General features: G+C 39.2%; 1 long non-coding RNA gene across 1 annotated transcript; it reads left to right on the forward strand.

The window, feature by feature from the left end:
* The first annotated feature begins 6,569 nt into the window (after positions 1 to 6,569).
* LOC310722647 lies at positions 6,570 to 14,228 on the forward strand. The gene is made up of 3 exons (XR_014532437.1): positions 6,570 to 11,424; positions 11,605 to 13,353; positions 13,414 to 14,228. It is a non-coding gene; the product is annotated as an uncharacterized lncRNA (long non-coding RNA).
* Positions 14,229 to 17,558: the final 3,330 nt, after the last annotated feature.

Here is a 17,558-nt window from a genome sequence, read left to right on the forward strand (position 1 = left end):
ATGGGAGCTCTGGAGTAGAACCGGCTCATACTTCTTGTTAGGTTCTGCACCGTATAAAGAGTTCTTCGACTTTCCTTTAATAGAGCAGCAGCGGTAATAGTAGCATGTTTTTTGTTTGTCTGTAGTGCAGAGGTGGCAGCTCTTCCCGTCCCATTGGACACTCTGACTTCAGTCAGTCGAGCTCATAAGCTTCTCCCATTTCACACGCTTTATTAGCTCTCTAGCTGCAAGCGTGGCTTCTTCGTCTTTCCACGTCTCGGGTAGCAGCGAGGCATAGTGTTGACATGGCAACCGAACAACATGAAATCCTCCTGGGTGCACTTCCTACCTATAGACGGTGATGACAATGAGATGCGCTCCTGCTCCCGTGCATGGAATCCTGAAAGCTGTGCTGCCTGCGACATAATAGAACGAGGTGATTACACCGTATCCTGATACATGTGGGGATACACAAGAATACTGTATGTAAATTCGCATTCGAGTTAAACATTTTGCACACACACATGAACACGCTCGACCTGACCTGACTGTGTACATGACCGTGCATTAGGATGATTAATTTCCCAGAAATCCACTCAAATTTAATGCATCTGATAACACTACACACACACACACACACACACACACACACACACACACACACACACACACACACACATGACCCTGTATTTCCTAATGGAATTCTCTATACCACCCAAACCCATTGTTCTCTTTAGATCCACACAGGATCACACAAACGCCCACTCGGTGTGTAAGAATATAAAAACGCAAAAAAAACACACTGCATGCTCTGCAGTCATAGCAACCGGGCTGCTGCAGATGAAGCCTTGACACCCTTCCATCACTTTTCAAGATGTCGGCCTGCCAACGGTCGTGAGACTGGAGCGCTGTTCCGTGTCGGACTGCGAGAACGAACGTCTCGCCACCTTATCGTGCTCCACAGGCACCTCCAAGAGACACTTACTGCTCTGGCATGCTCTATTGTAGAAGGCTGTTTAGTATGCAGCGAGAGCACCGGCTGTCTAGGTGGCTGGACGAGAACATGAAGGCCGAGCGGCCCGGCACTGCAAAGTGTATGGAACAAGGTATCGACTTGAAAAACACTTTGCATAGTTTTGCACTCTTTAAAAAAAAAAAAAAACGCCTACTGCTCTGATGGCGAGTGTGAAATAGGTCTCTTATAATCTCCTTAACACAAGCCTAGGTTTGGCCCTTAAGATAACAGGACCATCATTTCCCGTACTTTTTGTTTTTTTTTAAAAGCATCCATGGCTGTGTTCCAATATTGTTTTTAACACCAGCCTCCCATTTCTTCTAAAAGATTTGGAATCGTTTACAATTATGCATTAATGTATGTTTTTTTTTCCCACTTGTGAGGCTGAAAATCAAATCCACTGCATCACAGACTTGTAAAGTGAAACAAAGAATGTTTATTTGGAGGCTCAAAGGATTAAATCCATACACAGAGGCTTTAGGATTAAAATGTGCCAAAACACACTGCTCTTTCGAACAGTTTCATTTTAATACCGCTTCAAAAATGCACTTTATTTGGGAGCTTTGTGGTTTCATTTTTTTCTTTTTATTAATACTGAAGACTTTCAAACTATAAAAGAACACGTATGGAATTATGTAGTATAATTCCATAATTACAAATTGTTAAACAACCCAGAATATGTTTTATATTTGACATGATTGTCCAAAGTGTCTCCCTTTTCCTTTAAGGACAAACTCATAACATTCTTTCATTAGATTCATTTGGAGGTTTTGATTCACATGATTGCTTGTCAATTTGTGACATTTCTTGTCTTCTAATTGTGCTCGGTAGACCACCGTTGTGGTGAGTACAGATTCGACAGCCCTATTAGTGCTACTACATTTTATAGCAAAAAACATTCAAGAGAAAAGACAGTCCATCATTACTTAAAGAAATGAAGGTCAGTCAAACTTTTAATGTACTCCCAAGTCCAGTCTCAATGCCGAACGCTATGATGAAACAGGTTCTCATGAAGACCGTCCCAGTAGACCAAGACCAAGAGCTACCTCTGCTGCAGGGGATAAGTTTATTAAAATTACCAGCCTTAGAAACCACCAATTCATATAAATACTGCTTGGAGTTCAAGTGGCAGACATCCACTGTTCAGAGGAGATTGTGTGATTCAGGTCGACGGTCGATTTGCAGCAAAGAAACTATTACTTTCAAAAAAATTGAGATGGTTTGGATTCAGTACGACCGGAGAGTAAAGAAAAAGCAGCCAACAAGCACTCAAAACCTTAAATGAAAGAATTTAAATGATAAAAGATATTTTGGGTTGTTTTTACAGATTTCTTACATAATGTGTTCTTGACTGTTTACTTATAAACAACTGGGACCTTTGGATTCCGTAATCTGTTCTGAAAATCTAAAGAGCACTTTGAATCATTCCTAAGAACCCATTAAACAAGTAAATGGAAACTTTCTTCTCATAACATTTTGATTTTCTTCACTGGAGACTCAAACCCGGTATGACGATGCCCATGTGCTCAATAAAAAGCTCTATTAAGACAATGTGTGTGAATGTTGGAGAGAAAAAATGTCCTGCACTCGAGCCCTGACCCTCACTCCAGACCTCCTTGATGGACATCAGTTCCTGATCTTACTACTGCGTATTCCAACTTCAACTCCATATGAAAAAGCCATGGTTTTACTTACAGGATTGCCCGAGTCAGGTGTCTACATACTTTTGATCTTATAATGTAGTAAAGAAACAACACTCAGAGCGAAAAAGTCATGATTTAAGATGCGCATTATCTAGAAGACAAGCCAAAATATATCTCTAAATAAAAAAAAAATTGTTTTAACCAAAGATTTGCTTCAAATATATTCCACACTGTGCAGACAGGAGCCTTCAGAACAACACTGTTTTCCACAATTGATTGTAATTCACACTTTTGAATTGGAACATTGTGTACATTCGATTTGGACACAAGGAAACTAATTCTCACTGATTAACACTGATGTTTTTGTTCCCTATTTTTATTCTTTCACGCTTAATTAGCATTCTCTTCCCTTAGCCGTACAGAGTTTCATATTCCGTCTAGCGAAGAACATACGAGATACCTCTGACACCTGTTAGAAGAATTATATATCGTAGGAAGGACAGAAGTTCTCGATTCAGGCCTGAGTAACATCCCATCCTACTGTTTATGAGGAAAGTTGGGTTTTCCCTTTCATTTGTTAATAGAGGCCAAAGGTATATAGTTCAGGATGAGAGTTCATGGTTTGAGATCTTAGTTTATGAGAGTGGTGAGATGAACCATTGCTGATGTCAGCATGCTGAGCCATCATTGCGATATTAGATATTTAGTTTCAAAATGGTAATAAACAAGTCTTCTGTAAAAGCCAGTCATCACATCGGTTTACGATGAAGGTTACGAGTTTAAACTGCAGCTTGAAAGTTCTTCTTGGTCAGGTTGAAGTAGATCTGATGATGATGATATTTAGAATAACCTTTATTTGTCACATATACATTAGAGCACAGTAAAATTTGTTCTTAGCATATCCCAGCTTGCTCGGAAACTGGGGTCAGAGCGCAGGGTCGGCCATGAAATGGCGTCCCTGGAGCACAGAGGGTTAAGGGCCTTGCTCAAGGGCCCAAGAGTGGCAGCTTGGCGATACCGGGGCTTGAACCAACGACCTTCCGATCAGTAACCCGGCGCCTTAACCACTGAGCTACAACTCCTCAATTTATAGCTGATCCTGGGATTGTTGGGGTCAAGTTTAGAGTCGTACAAATAAGGTATTAGTAAGTCACTCTGAATAACAGGCATCCAGATGTTGACAGGTTTCCTTTTAAATCTGGTTCCTCTCAAGGTTTCTTCTTCATTTAATCTCAAGAGATTTTTCCTTCATACAGTCGCCAGTGGTTCGTTCATTAGGGATAAACTTACAATTATAAGGATCAAACTTATAGGCACTAAACGTATATACAACTTTATAACCGCTTAATTTCTGTATCGGTACTTTGAGACCGTGTCGATTGATAAAAGTGCTAATAGAAATTAATTGAATCGAAAAGGACGTCTGCCAAAAGCTATACAGTAAATGTAAATGTAGATTGACGTTTTTCAAAACAACAGAGACAGATGCGTGTCCTCGCGGTCTCAAAGAGCCAGAACTGAATTGTCCTCAGTTATGGAGATGCACGTTCCTACTCAAGATTTTTCTAGTGTAGCAGTGTGTGGCTCTATTAGATCATCTTGTTGTAACCTGACAAATGTAATGACAAATAAATACCGTAAGAATGGAAGTCATTATTTCACTTGCGCAAAGCCAGCTGCTGTAACAAGCTTAGAACAACAGCTGGCAGATTGTCACTATTAAGCAAATACTACACAGTGTTACTTTCCTAAAATAAAATAAATAAATAAATAAATAAATAAAAAGGTTCACCAAGAAAGAATACCAATCTGTTTTTATTTTTTTTGAGTGAAATTAAGAAAAAAAAAAAAATCTAAGCACTGTAGCTCCAACCATCGATTCGTTCCCTAGGATTGCCAAAATTTGCTTTTCACCAATCTGGATCCAGCCAACAGACATTGGCAGCTCTCTGTAGACTCCTTCACCGCTGACAAGCCTACAAGAACAACCTTTCCTCTTTGCCATTTCTATTTATATCCATTTATTTGATTTACACTAATGAGTCTGCACTACAGCAACCACATAAAGAAACTCAGAGATCAGATTCTGTTCCATTCCCTTATAAACGACTGAAACGTCTAACATCTAATATCAGCCTCCAACTCAGAAGATCGATAGCAACAGGCTATTAAAGGTGTTCTTTAGACACCGCTAAATCCCTGCTGTGGGAAAAAAAAATACACCTTCACTTCTTTATGCACTTTAGAGTAAAGGATTCCATTAGATGGTCTAGATTACAATAAGTTCTCAGAGTCTCTGCCTCGTGATGTTTGAAACCTGGCATTGAAATCTGGTTTACATATTTGAATCTGACTGGGGTTTCAATTGACTTTGAATCAATATAACATTGCAAAAGCACGACTGAAGCACAAAGAAGTGAAACGCAAACGATTGTCGATAACCGGCTCGTGAAAACAAAAGGATTTCATTTCTCTTGTTAGGATAAATCAGATACTTGTACTTGGATCTCAATGGCACAATGGAGTTTAAACACTGAGATTGTGGTAGCTCTAGGAGAGCAGATACTTCCAGATCAAATATGGAGGATCAGACATGGCTGTGGCACATTTTGGTCGAAACACACTTTTCTGGCAACAAGCTTCAGCATCATAATAGCTGAAATCTGATTTGTTTTCTACCAACTTAATCACACATTGTGCTTTTCAGAGCAAGATATTATTGTTTTTAATTTAATTAATTAATTGATCAAACGTTCCTCAAAGTCAGGTTGAGGAAGATCTATCCTGGGAGTCAAGATAAAGAGTGTTAAACATCATTTATGATACATATAAATACAACATAATTTATGAGATACTTGATGTTGAGTTATGGAATTATTTACTATGTGAAACCAGTGTCAGATGTTAATGTAGAATCATGGGACTATTCAACATTGATACACTTTTAGAGAATTTATTTTAGAGTCCTAAATGTAAGAGGTCAGTCTTATGCTTATCTTAGGCCAATGCATAGATGTAAATTTAGAGGAAACGTATTTATGTATTCTATATATTTGAAACTTGCATTTATGGTTTTCAAATCATGGTCCGGTTCAAGTTCAGTACGGTTAGAGGGAAGAAATGCAAAATATAAAAATCTATTTTAATTACTGCAGTTTATTATTATTAATATTATTATTATTTACATTTGTGATCAAACAGTGAAGACAGGGGAATAAAGTTGATCAGTTGGACCATTAAGTTATGGGAAAGAGTAGTGGAAGATTTTTGTATGGAAAATCTCCAGGACCATGGAGAGAGAATTTTATCATAAGGTACCAACTGATCATCATCTAGCCATATGTTCTGTAGTTTTATTATGTTAGTGTCATTAAAAGTTATTTAAGTTTGATGAAGACACTAATAAGATAATTGGACTGAAATCTGAAAAACAGGTTGACAAGTTACAGTTCCGTCATGCGGATTCTTACTGTGCCATTGGCCAATTATCGGACTTGATTTTACTTTCGTGACAAAAATGCTGAAAAGTGAGTAAAATGCAATCATCTGCCTGTGTGCTATTTCAATTTCAAATGCAAAATCCCACAGCAATATTTGTCCGTGCTCATCTTTTTCAGATCGCGCACACGTTCAGGGTCAGTCGGTGGAACCTGAGGCACTTGTATGGCTGCCAGTTTCTGCATCGCTTCACTTGGATAAAAACGGTCTGCCCGATGCATGTAAGAAATAAAAGATCTAAGAAAGATGACTGGGAAAAACAAAGAAGAAGAAAAAAAAAAACTGAGATAAACAGAACTCCATGAACTTGTGTTCTTTCTGCTTTCATCTGCACAAAATGCACCAGGTCCTGAGGGTCATTCGGGCAGGCTTTTGAATGTTAATCGAGCCCCCATGATGTAGCTTTTGTCCGATAATATGTTTTTCGGGGAGGACGGCCAGACCGGCGCATGCTGTTTGAAGTGGTTGAGGGCTATTCTGCATGTAATTCAAGGTCACGAGGCTTTATTACAGGGGGGGGGGGCTGAGTCACGAGATACACAATTTCGAAGCCTACAATGGTCCAAATAAAGACTCTTTCAGTCCATTACCCTCATAATCATTCTCTTCACCACAGCAAACCAGGCTGGAAAATTCCCCCTAGTGCAGGATCTGAATGCTGTGTAATTGTGTTCATAATTGAGTCTGTCTGTTGAAGCTGCTTTCAAAATCAAGCCAGAGCTCCAGCCTGCGTTTTTTTTCTTCTTCTTCTTCGAAGAAAAATTTGATTTCTTTTGGGAAAACGTATCATTACTCCAAAACAATGGCCTGATTCGTGGGTGTTTAATAGAGATGGCCCGGAAAGAGAGAATAGGTAGGGAGTTTGATTTCAATCGCAACGCTATTTGCGGCTCGCCGAACGAAAGCATCAGCACGCCGGAGGAGTGTAATTTCTACACGCCGGAGAAGAAGAAAGAGGAAAAGAGAAGAAATATGTGAGGAATGGAAGAAAAAATAGGCAAAGCACAGGGATAGAGGGATGAATTACGGAAGAAAGAAAGAAAGAAAGAAAGAAAGAAAGAAAGAAAGAAAGAAAGAAAGAAAGAAAGAAAGAAAGAAAGAAAGAAAGAAAGAAAGAAAGAAGAATGAAAATGTTTGAATCACGACGATAAATATGAAAAAGAGAAGGGAGGGAAAAAGGAATGAAAATGAAAGAGATATAAAAGAAAAAGAAGAGGTGAGGGGGAAAGAGGTATGAAAAAGAAGATAAGAGAAATGAGAGATTGAGAAGAGAAGAGAATGAGGGTGAAGAAGGAATGAAAGTGAAAAAAAGAGAAATAAAGGAAAAAGAAGAGATGAAAGGACAATGGGGGGGTGAAAAAGAAGAAAAGAGAAACGAGAGACAGAGAAGAGAATGAAAATGAGGGTGAAAGAGGAATGAAAAATGAAAAACGAGAAATTCGAGAAATAGAAGAGAAGTGATGAGAAGAGAATGAGGGGAAAAAAAGAGGGATAAACAGATAAATGAGATGAGAGAAAGAGAAAGAGAAAGAGAAGAGAAAGAGAAGAGAAGAGAAGAGAAGAGAAGAGAAGAGAAGAGAAGAGAAGAGAAGAGAAGAGAAGAGAATGAGGGTGGAGGAGGAATGAGAAAAAAAAAAACAAGAAATTAGCAAGAGAGACAGGCAGATGAAATAAAAGAAGGATAAAAGAAAATATTAAAATGAAGGAAAGGAGGAATAAGATAAGCAGGAAAGGTGAAGCATGAAGAGAAAAGCAAAAAAAAAAAAGGCGGGAAAAGAGAAGAGAGAGGATACGAAAAGCAGATCAAAAGGGATGAGGATGAGGGAGGAAAAGGAAGAGGATGAGTGAAAGAGTGAATGAGGATGGACTTAGGAAAACGTCCTCTCACTATGTGCTAATGTAGGAGAGAAGGAAAAGAGAGAAGGAAAAGGAACGAGGGATAGTGTATGGCGTATCGTCTAATCCAGATTGAGATCCAGATGAAAGACGTTTCATGTTCATGCCTGGAGCAGAAAGCCAGCATGAGGGACAGAGATATGTGTCAGATTCGGAGATCAAATTGGAGTGACGTGTCCATGATTCACACATCAGATGCCTGGTCGTGCACTCTGAGGAGGAGGAACGAGACGTGAGTGTGTTCTCAGCCATAATGTCTACTGACGAGGGGGGAGAATCACACACTTGGCCAGTGCACTCGCTACTTTGGCAGTTGTATGATTTCAAAAAAGTTTTGCTTTTTTTTTTCCCTCCTTCTTCTTTCTGAAGAGTCAGTGATGAATGTAGCTTCAAACTTTAAAACCAATTATTCTTTCTTTCAACAGGATAAAAAAGATGAATAGCTGCAATTTTCCACCGCTTTCATCTTCTGACTGGATTGAAGACTTCAGCCGCGCACACAAAATACATCCCGCCTAATCGTTCATTCATTCATTCGTTCATTTATTCATTCCTCCCTTCCTTCCTTTGTTCATTCATCATTTAACCTTTAATTTATTTCTTCATCATTCATTTATCCATTTATTAATTACTTCCTCCATTTGTTCCGTCTTTGATGAATTCCGTCGAACGTTCCTAAATTCGTTTATTCCTCCGTTCATCTATCCATTCCTTCCTTTTACACGTCACCCTTAATTAATTTGTTCATTCCTTCCTTCCGTTTCACGTTTCTTTCTTCTTTGATGCATTCATTCGTTCATTTCCTCCTTCATTCCATTCTGTTTGTTCTTTCATTCATTTCTTCCTTCCTCCATTCATCCATTCCTTAATCAATTTCTACATCCTTCATTCATTCATTTATCCACTGAACGATATATTTATTCCTTCCTTCCCTCTTTAATTCGTCTCATGCATTAAATGATTCATTTATCCATTTATTCCTCTCTTCATTCACTCTTTAAACTCGTCCTTCTGCTATCCATTTATTTTTCTATTAGTCATTCCCATATTTCATTTTATTCCTTCACTAGTTCATCCATTTTTTCACTCCTTCCTTTATTTATTTGTATTTCTTTCCTTCATTCGGTTGATTCGTGGTAGACACTCGATCGGGGTCACGGATAGGGAACGCATCCTGGATGCTCATTCACACACGGGGTAAAAATTTGAGTCACCTGCCGTGAGACAGAGGGAACCGGAGAACCCGGGAAAAAACCCACACAGACACGTGGAGAAGATGTGAGACGCTACACACAATAACACAGTGTCTTAAACTGTACCTGGTTTTCTCCCATCATAAACCAGTGCCAAGTGACTCATTACTTGTCTGACCTACTGTAACACTGTGTGTGTGTGTGTGTGTGTGTGTGTGTGTGTGTGTGTGTGTGTGTGTGTACATAAAGGGGGTTTTTCTGGCTCATACGAGTGGAACGACAACACCGGATTCCTAAACGACTGTGGAATATGATTCATAGAGTATCAGTCACATTCAAGCAGCGTTCAGCGACACCGAACGTTGAGCGTTTTAGAGGATCAGAGAATCTAGGCCGGCGTTTTTGTATTCGTTTGGCGTCGCGGGAAGCGGGTCGATAAGTCGTGGTTGAAGCATGCATTAGCTTTTGACCTTCTAAATTGCTGGCTGTCATGACAGAGTGGGTGATTAGGTAGCGAAAGCAAACCTTGATTAGCGCGTAAAAGAAGAAAACAACCTTTCCTGATTTCTCCTGACATCATGAAATCAATGCGCAATCGCGAGCACTCACACACACACACACACACACACACACACACACACACACACACACACACACACACACACACACACACTATGATTAAGCTCCTATGGAAAACATTTTACCACATGTTTTATTCATAAATATTTTTCAATATCAATTCAATAATAAATTTGATGCAAAAGTGTGTACTTGGTCACGTTCTGGTTCAGGTGTGTGTGTGTGTTTTTTGGTTGTTGTTTTTTTTTACAGGTATTTAATTATATTAGGGACCAAAGAAATGTCCCAAAAAAGACTTTGTTTTTTAGAAATACAGGGCAAAATAAGAATATCGAATGCTGTATTATGAGGACTTACAGGACAGATGTGTGAACCAGATGTAGTTTTCTCACTGCCCTGGAAAACAAAGATGCGTCTCAGTTATGTGTGATCTAGAACTTGATATGATGTAAAATATATGATGTAAAAATATATGATGTAAAAAAAAAAAAAAAAAAAAAAAAAAAACGACAGAGCTACTGATTAATCCAATTATAAATTAATCAAAATATGTTGGTAGGAAATGTATTTATAGATAAAATTATGACTAAAATGAGATGTAAATATAGCAGATAAGTGTCAAAGCAGCTTATCATCCACACGTCTGCTAGTTATCTTTAATTTCCACGCAATTCTTATAAAAAGAAAGCGAATTAAACGCAAAATATCGAATAAAACACGTTCCTAGTTCATAATGCGACGTCGTATCACGTGCTGGTTTTGTAGGATTGTATACTATACTTGCAGTATATTACGAGATCATTACAGTTAGCGTTATTCATCCGGCGGTGTTCAGTTTGGAGCGAAAGAACTCGCGGTGGAATCATACTGGTGATAGAACATCAATAGGAGGTGAATAAAAGCTGTTAGTGTGTGGAGGAGCGCTCAGTAGGCTGAAGAATGAAGAACGAAATTGTGTTCTGTGCTACTTTTCGAGCGTAAGTATGCGCGTGTAAGGTTTTTCCTCTCGTGTTTATGTAACTATGTAGCTGAAATGTTATAAAATACAAGAAAAATCAGTCGACGGAAATCCTTCGTTTTTTTTTTTTTCTGGACAATCGCACGTACACACATACACCGAGGTCCGCTATCCATCTGCCTGGTCATGTGGGTTTGAACAATTCCAAGATCTGACGAGGAGCATTTGTCGCAGATTTACTGTATATATAAAATGCCAAGAAATGAATCAAATGTGAAGGAAAAGAGAGATGAGGGTAGGAATAATAAAGACCGGTTCATGGAGTGCAGTTTATAAGTGAAGGAAAACTACAAATGAAATGGAGGGATGGATAAAATACTGTAGGTGTGAATAGTAAAGGATACTAATTGGAATAAATCGGTAAGGATATGAGAGGGCAGGTATGCATCGGATAGAATCACATAGGTATTGATCGGACAGGTATGGACCAGATAGGATAGGTACGAATAGGCATGGATATGGATAGGATAAGTATGGATAGGACAGGTAAGGATCAGATAGGATCGGATAGGTTCAGGTATGATCGGATAGATATGGATCGGATAGGAATAGACCGGTAAGGACAGGTAAGGACAGGTATGCTTTGGATAGGATTAGGATAGGGTAATTTTGGATCAGATATCAGATCAGATAGATCAGGAATAGACTGGTAAGGACAGGTATGCTTTGTATAGGATTAGGATAGGGTAATTTTGGATCAGATATCAGATCGGATAGATCAGGTATTGATACGATAGAATAGTGTAGAGTAGGAGCGAATAAGTGTGGATCGGACATGAGAAGTATGGATGGGATAGGATAGATATGGATAGGGTAGGATCAGATGGGTTCGGATAGATTAGATATGGATAGTATAATAATGAATAGGATAGAATTAAGACAAGATTAGGATAGAGTAGTTTTGGATCGGATAGGATAGGACAGGTATGGATCGGATAGAGTAGGTTTAGGATAGGGTAGTTTTGGATCAGATAGGATAGGAATAGATCGGTAAGCATAGGACAGGTACGCATCAGATAGAATCGCATAGGTATTGATAGGACAGGTATGGATCAGATAAAGTAGATAGGAATAGATTAGGATAGGGAAGTTTTGGATCAGATAGGATCAGATAGATATTATCTGATAGGATAAGATAGGTTAGGTATTGATAGGACAGGTATGGATCGGATAGAGTAGGTAGGAATAGGTATAGATAGGATAGGATTAGAATAGTGTAGTTTTGGATCAGATAGATAGAATAGGATAGGCTATGGTAAGAACGAATATGTATGGATCGGACAGGATAAGTATGGAAAGAATAGGGATGGATAGAATAAGTACCGATAGGCCTGGTATGGATCGGATATGTATGGATCGGACAGGATATTAACATTTTACACTTTATGGCATTTGGTAAATGCCCTTATCCAGAGCGACTTACAACTGAGTAGTTGAGCGATAAGGGCCTTGCTAGGATTGAACTGGTAAAAAGATGTATGGATGGGATAGGCGTGGATGGGTAAGTTGTGAGGTGTAAGAAAAAAATTGAAAAAAGGGGAAAGGTAGATGAAAAGAAAATGTGAAAAAGAAATTAAGGACGCAAAAGAAAAGGAGAAATTAAGGGCATTGAGGGTAATGGGGGAAAAAAAAAAAGAAGTCGGTGGAAAAGGAGTGGAAAGTAATGGAGCAGAGATGAAGAGAATGAGTAGGGAGAGACGAGGGTGAGGGGAAAAAAAAGGAAAAAAAAGAAGAGAATAGAGAATGAAAAGATGATAAAATGAAAAGATGAAAAAAAAACTTAGGGAATATCCAATAATATAGAGTAAAATATCCTCTATTATTGTGCCACTGTAGGAAAAGACGGAAGAGATATAAAAGGAAAGAGAGATCATGTGTGGACGCTTCGTCCAATCCAGACTGAAATCCAGATAAAAGACGTTTCATGTACAAATTGGAAATTGTAACACTGATCTACTAGCTGTAGTGCCTCCTCTATGACCACAGGAGTTTCAATACATGAGAAAGAGGAAGCATTTCTTTTTCATGTACTTTATTATCTTTCCATACCCTGTTTAAGAGAAAATCATGTGACCATACACCCAAGAGCTGGAGTCCATCTTTAGCAGGGGGTCAGAAAGAAAAGGGATCAATACATGCATGCAAGGACCTACAAGCACCTCTCTGAAATTCCCTGTGCAGACACCGGATGAATTAGTGATGAAGCTGTGGGTCATATTGCTATGATCTTTTATTTCCTTTCCTACCACCTTTCTGTTTATTCCGTAAATCCCTTCTGCAGTTCCGAGCTACACCGTATGGGGGAAAAAAGTATTGGGACACATGACTGCTCCATACATATATGTGGTTCTTAGTACTGTACGATTTTCCCTTCACATGAACTAGGAGACCCAAACCCGTTCCAGCATGACAATGCCCCTGTGCACACAGCCAGCTGTATGATCTCAGATATGGGTTGGAGTGGAAGATCTCCAGCACTGACCTTCTTCACCCTATTCCAACCATTTTGGATGAAATAAAAACATCACCCCAGTATCTGAGGAACGAGCACAAACCTTCACAAGCACACTTCAAAATCCATTCCCATAACAGCGGAGGTTATTATAATAGGAAATGTGGACTACACAGGAAATATGTAGGATATAACAGCGAATCGGATATTTGATTCGGAGTCGAGTAAAATGCAGTGCGGAAAATGGCATTTAGAAGAACGTGAAATGTCAGGAGAGACATTAGATGCGATTTCCTGACCACGTCGGTAGGAACACCTGATGCAATCATCTAATCAGGCAATCATGTACACATCACAGAGAGATACTGTGGAGACACAGATCACATTTTTCCTACAATTCGGATGCCTGGTGTAAATAGTAACTAACGCTCTTGTCTGGTTTCTGATCGTTTTCATGCATCGCACTGCTGACACGTGATTGGTTGCTTGGTTAATTGGTGTTAAGCGGTCGGCCAGTATAGGGGTTTCTGGCTATAATGTTAAATGTAAAATCTTTTGATATTATATGAAATTAAAATGTAAAGTAGTAGTAAATCGAAATGCAGTGCTCAGGCTTGGATTCAGACGTTTGAAGCATCCTGTCGATGTGCCTAGAATCCAGATAAGCACACTTGCCTGTGTGTGTGTGTATGACAGAGAGAAATTAGACACATCCATGATTTCACTTCAAACTGTGGCGTCTCTAGCTGAACGTCTCAGTCAGTCGAGCATCAGAGCTTCCTGCCAGATGAACGGGGGTGGGGCATGCCGGGCAAAGCCATCACGCTCCATTACCATCACATTAAAGCAGCGGGAACCCTGTGTGCTAATGTAGGACTCAGAGGCCAACGCTTGGGTTCATCCACAACTCCACAAAAAAAACCCCAAAACAAAACAACAACGAATAATGCAGCTCAGTTAAAATAACAGGCAGGAAGAAGTAGGTTTCAATATTAACATCATCGTACATTAAGTCAAGTCAAGTCAAGTCAAGTTTATTTGTATAGCGCTTTTCACAACAGACATTGTCTCAAAGCAGCTTTACAGAAAACAACAGTGAAGGTGAATGGTGTGCGTTTGTCCCTGATGAGCAGCCGTGGCGACAGTGGCAAGGAAAAACTCCCTTAGATGATATGAGGAAGAAACCTTGAGAGGAACCAGACTCAAAGGGGAACCCATCCTCATATGGGTGACATCAAAAGTTTGGTCATAAATCTTTCAACAATACAGAACAATTTGTGATCATCATAGATCCAGCATCAGCTTCTCCATGCCAGGGCCTTTAAACACTCGGCATCTACTTCTCCATGATCATCCATAGGTCCATAATCTTCACGAGGTGGGACGTGACTGGAGCTGGCCAAACCTCAGGAAGCCTCGGGATGGGGAGAGAAAGAGAAGCAGTGGAGAGGAATTAGCGTAGCTGCTGTTCATGATATTAACAGCACAAGTTGATAATGTGCATGTGATCAGATGTTCTGGAGCACAAGGTTGTGATGTGATGTGTGTGATGTGTGTTATGTGTAGGCTTTGCTAAAAAGATATGTTTTTAATCTACACTTAAACTGGGAGAGTGTATCTGAACCCCGAACACTGTCAGGAAGACTATTCCAGAGTTTAGGAGCTAAATGTGAAAATGCTCTACCGCCTTTAGTGGACTTTGCTATTCTAGGAACTACTAGAAGCCCAGAGTTTTGAGATCTCAGGGAGCGTGACGGATTGTAGCGTGTTAAGAGACTGGATAGATACATGGGAGCCAAACCATTTAGTGCTTTATAAGTAAGTAGCAGTAGTTTGTAGTCTATTCGAAACTTAATAGGAAGCCAATGTAGGGACGATAAGATTGGGGTTATATGATCGTATTTTCTTGACCTAGTAAGAACTCTTGCTGCGGCATTCTGAACTAACTGAAGCTTGTTTATTAATGATGCAGGACATCCACCTAGTAATGCATTACAGTAGTCTATTCTAGAGGTCATAAACGCATGGACGAGCTTCTCTGCATCAGATATAGATAACATATTTCTTAGCTTAGAAATATTTCTAAGGTGAAAGAAGGCTGTTTTTGTAACTTGATTGATGTGATTTTTAAAAGATAAGTTGCTGTCTAAAATAACTCCCAGGTCTTTTACCGTTGAACTAGTAGTTACAGAACAACCGTCTAAATGCAGGCTGAGATGCTGGAGCTTCTGTGTACTTTTTTTTGGGCCGATGAGCAAAATCTCCGTTTTATCAGGATTTAATAGCAGAAGGTTATGGGTCATCCAATCTCTTATTTCTTCAACACACTCAGTTATGCGAGCTAATTGAGCTGTATCGCCTGGTTTGGATGAAATATATAGCTGGGTATCATCAGCATAACAATGGAAGCTAATTCCATGCCTTCTAATAATATTTCCTAATGGAAGCATGTATATTGTAAAAAGCAGGGGTCCCAGAACTGACCCTTGTGGCACGCCATAATTTACTAGCATTATCCTGGATAGCTCTCCATTTAAATCTACGAAATGGTAACGATTGGACAGGTAGGATTTAAACCAGCTTAATGCCTGTCCCTGAATACCGATGTAATTCTGTAAGCGATCGAGGAGAAGATCATGATCTATAGTGTCGAACGCAGCACTAAGATCTAGTAAAACTAATAGGGAGATGTAGCCTTGGTCTGAAGCTAAAAGCAGGTCATTAGTGATTTTAACTAGAGCAGTTTCTGTGCTATGATGGGGCCTAAAACCTGACTGAAACTCTTCAAAGATATTGTTCTCCTGCAAGTGGTTACATAACTGGGCAGCGACAATCTTTTCTAAAATCTTAGACATAAATGGGAGATTTGAAATTGGTCTGTAATTCGATAGCGTGTTTGGATCCAGATTAGGTTTTTTAATGAGGGGCTTAATAACTGCTAACTTGAGGGATTTAGGGACATGACCTAACATTAACACTTCGGTGTCAGGTTTTGTAACAGGAATTAAGTAATATTAGCCAATCGTGTGAGCTTGCGAGTTCATGTATGCGGAAGAGGGACGATTGCTCGGACGTTCCATGGGTCCTGAGTATCTGATTGGATCCAGAGCTCTAATTAGTGTCTGGTTAGTAGGAAAGCGCATCTCCATAACTGAGGTCGACGCGATACTCAACTCGAAGCATAGCCCGATTTCAATTTGATTAAACACGATGCGATTCGGTGCAATGGAAAAAAATATGATGCTGTGCAATTCAATAGGGTACGGATAATTCGCTTTTAATACTTTGGTTCGAACAGACAGCAAATCGTCAATTGGTTTTTTTGCTTAAGCAAAAAAAGAAAAACGATCAAATAAAACCAGATGTTCTTTCCCTGTTCTTTCTCCAGTAAGATGCAGCTCTACCTCTGCCATGTTAATCCGTATTCTACGTAACAATTTATGGGTCACTTTGTAAATAATAGAAGTGTAGCGCATCTACTAATAATTGAAAGAAAAAATTAAATAAATAATAAATAATAAAATAGCGCATATAATAATAGCGCATAATAATAATTAGAATAATTATAATAGCGTAATTATAATAATAATAATAGCGCATATAATTATAGCACATAATAATAATAATAATAATAATAATAATAAAATAGCGCATCTACTAATAATCGCGATACAAATGCACACTTTTTTAAACCGTTGCATCACGTCGTTAACGTTTATCTTACCAACACCATTGTTCAGGGTTTTCTTGTTTGATGTGTTCCATTCAGGTCATATTCCCATATCATACCTCAAGACAGGCACCAGAATCCACTATAAGGATGAATAAATGTATGATTTAAGCAATGACAAATCAGTTTAATAACTATTTGCATGACCCTTTTTCAACTCATCACCTCCCTCTTCTTCCTTCAGGTCCCCTGAATAAAGGCCGGGGTTTATTTGACCAATCCCACACTCTCTTTATCCACTCTCTAAGCACCTCCGAGGCGACACACTCGCTGTAATCAAGGCCTAATCACTTTAGTATGTTGATGATTCTGCTCAGGGGCTTGATCATGGCACCGTCGTACACAGAGAATGTCTGAATCACCGAGTGCTAATAAACGCCGCCGAAGAGGAAGCCGAAATCACAGCAAACAGACGAGGCGAGCGCTAATCTAGGATCAGCTTTCCGTGACTGAAATCACGTTAAATAGGGGGGAAATTTCAGACTGTAAAACGAGCACTCGAAAATGTTTTAATGAATATAGACTGCAGCCGGGTAATCACAGTAAATGTAGGAA

Source organism: Silurus aristotelis, assembly GCF_946808225.1.
Source record: "Silurus aristotelis genome assembly, chromosome: 29".
Taxonomy (NCBI): Eukaryota; Metazoa; Chordata; class Actinopteri; order Siluriformes; family Siluridae; genus Silurus; species Silurus aristotelis.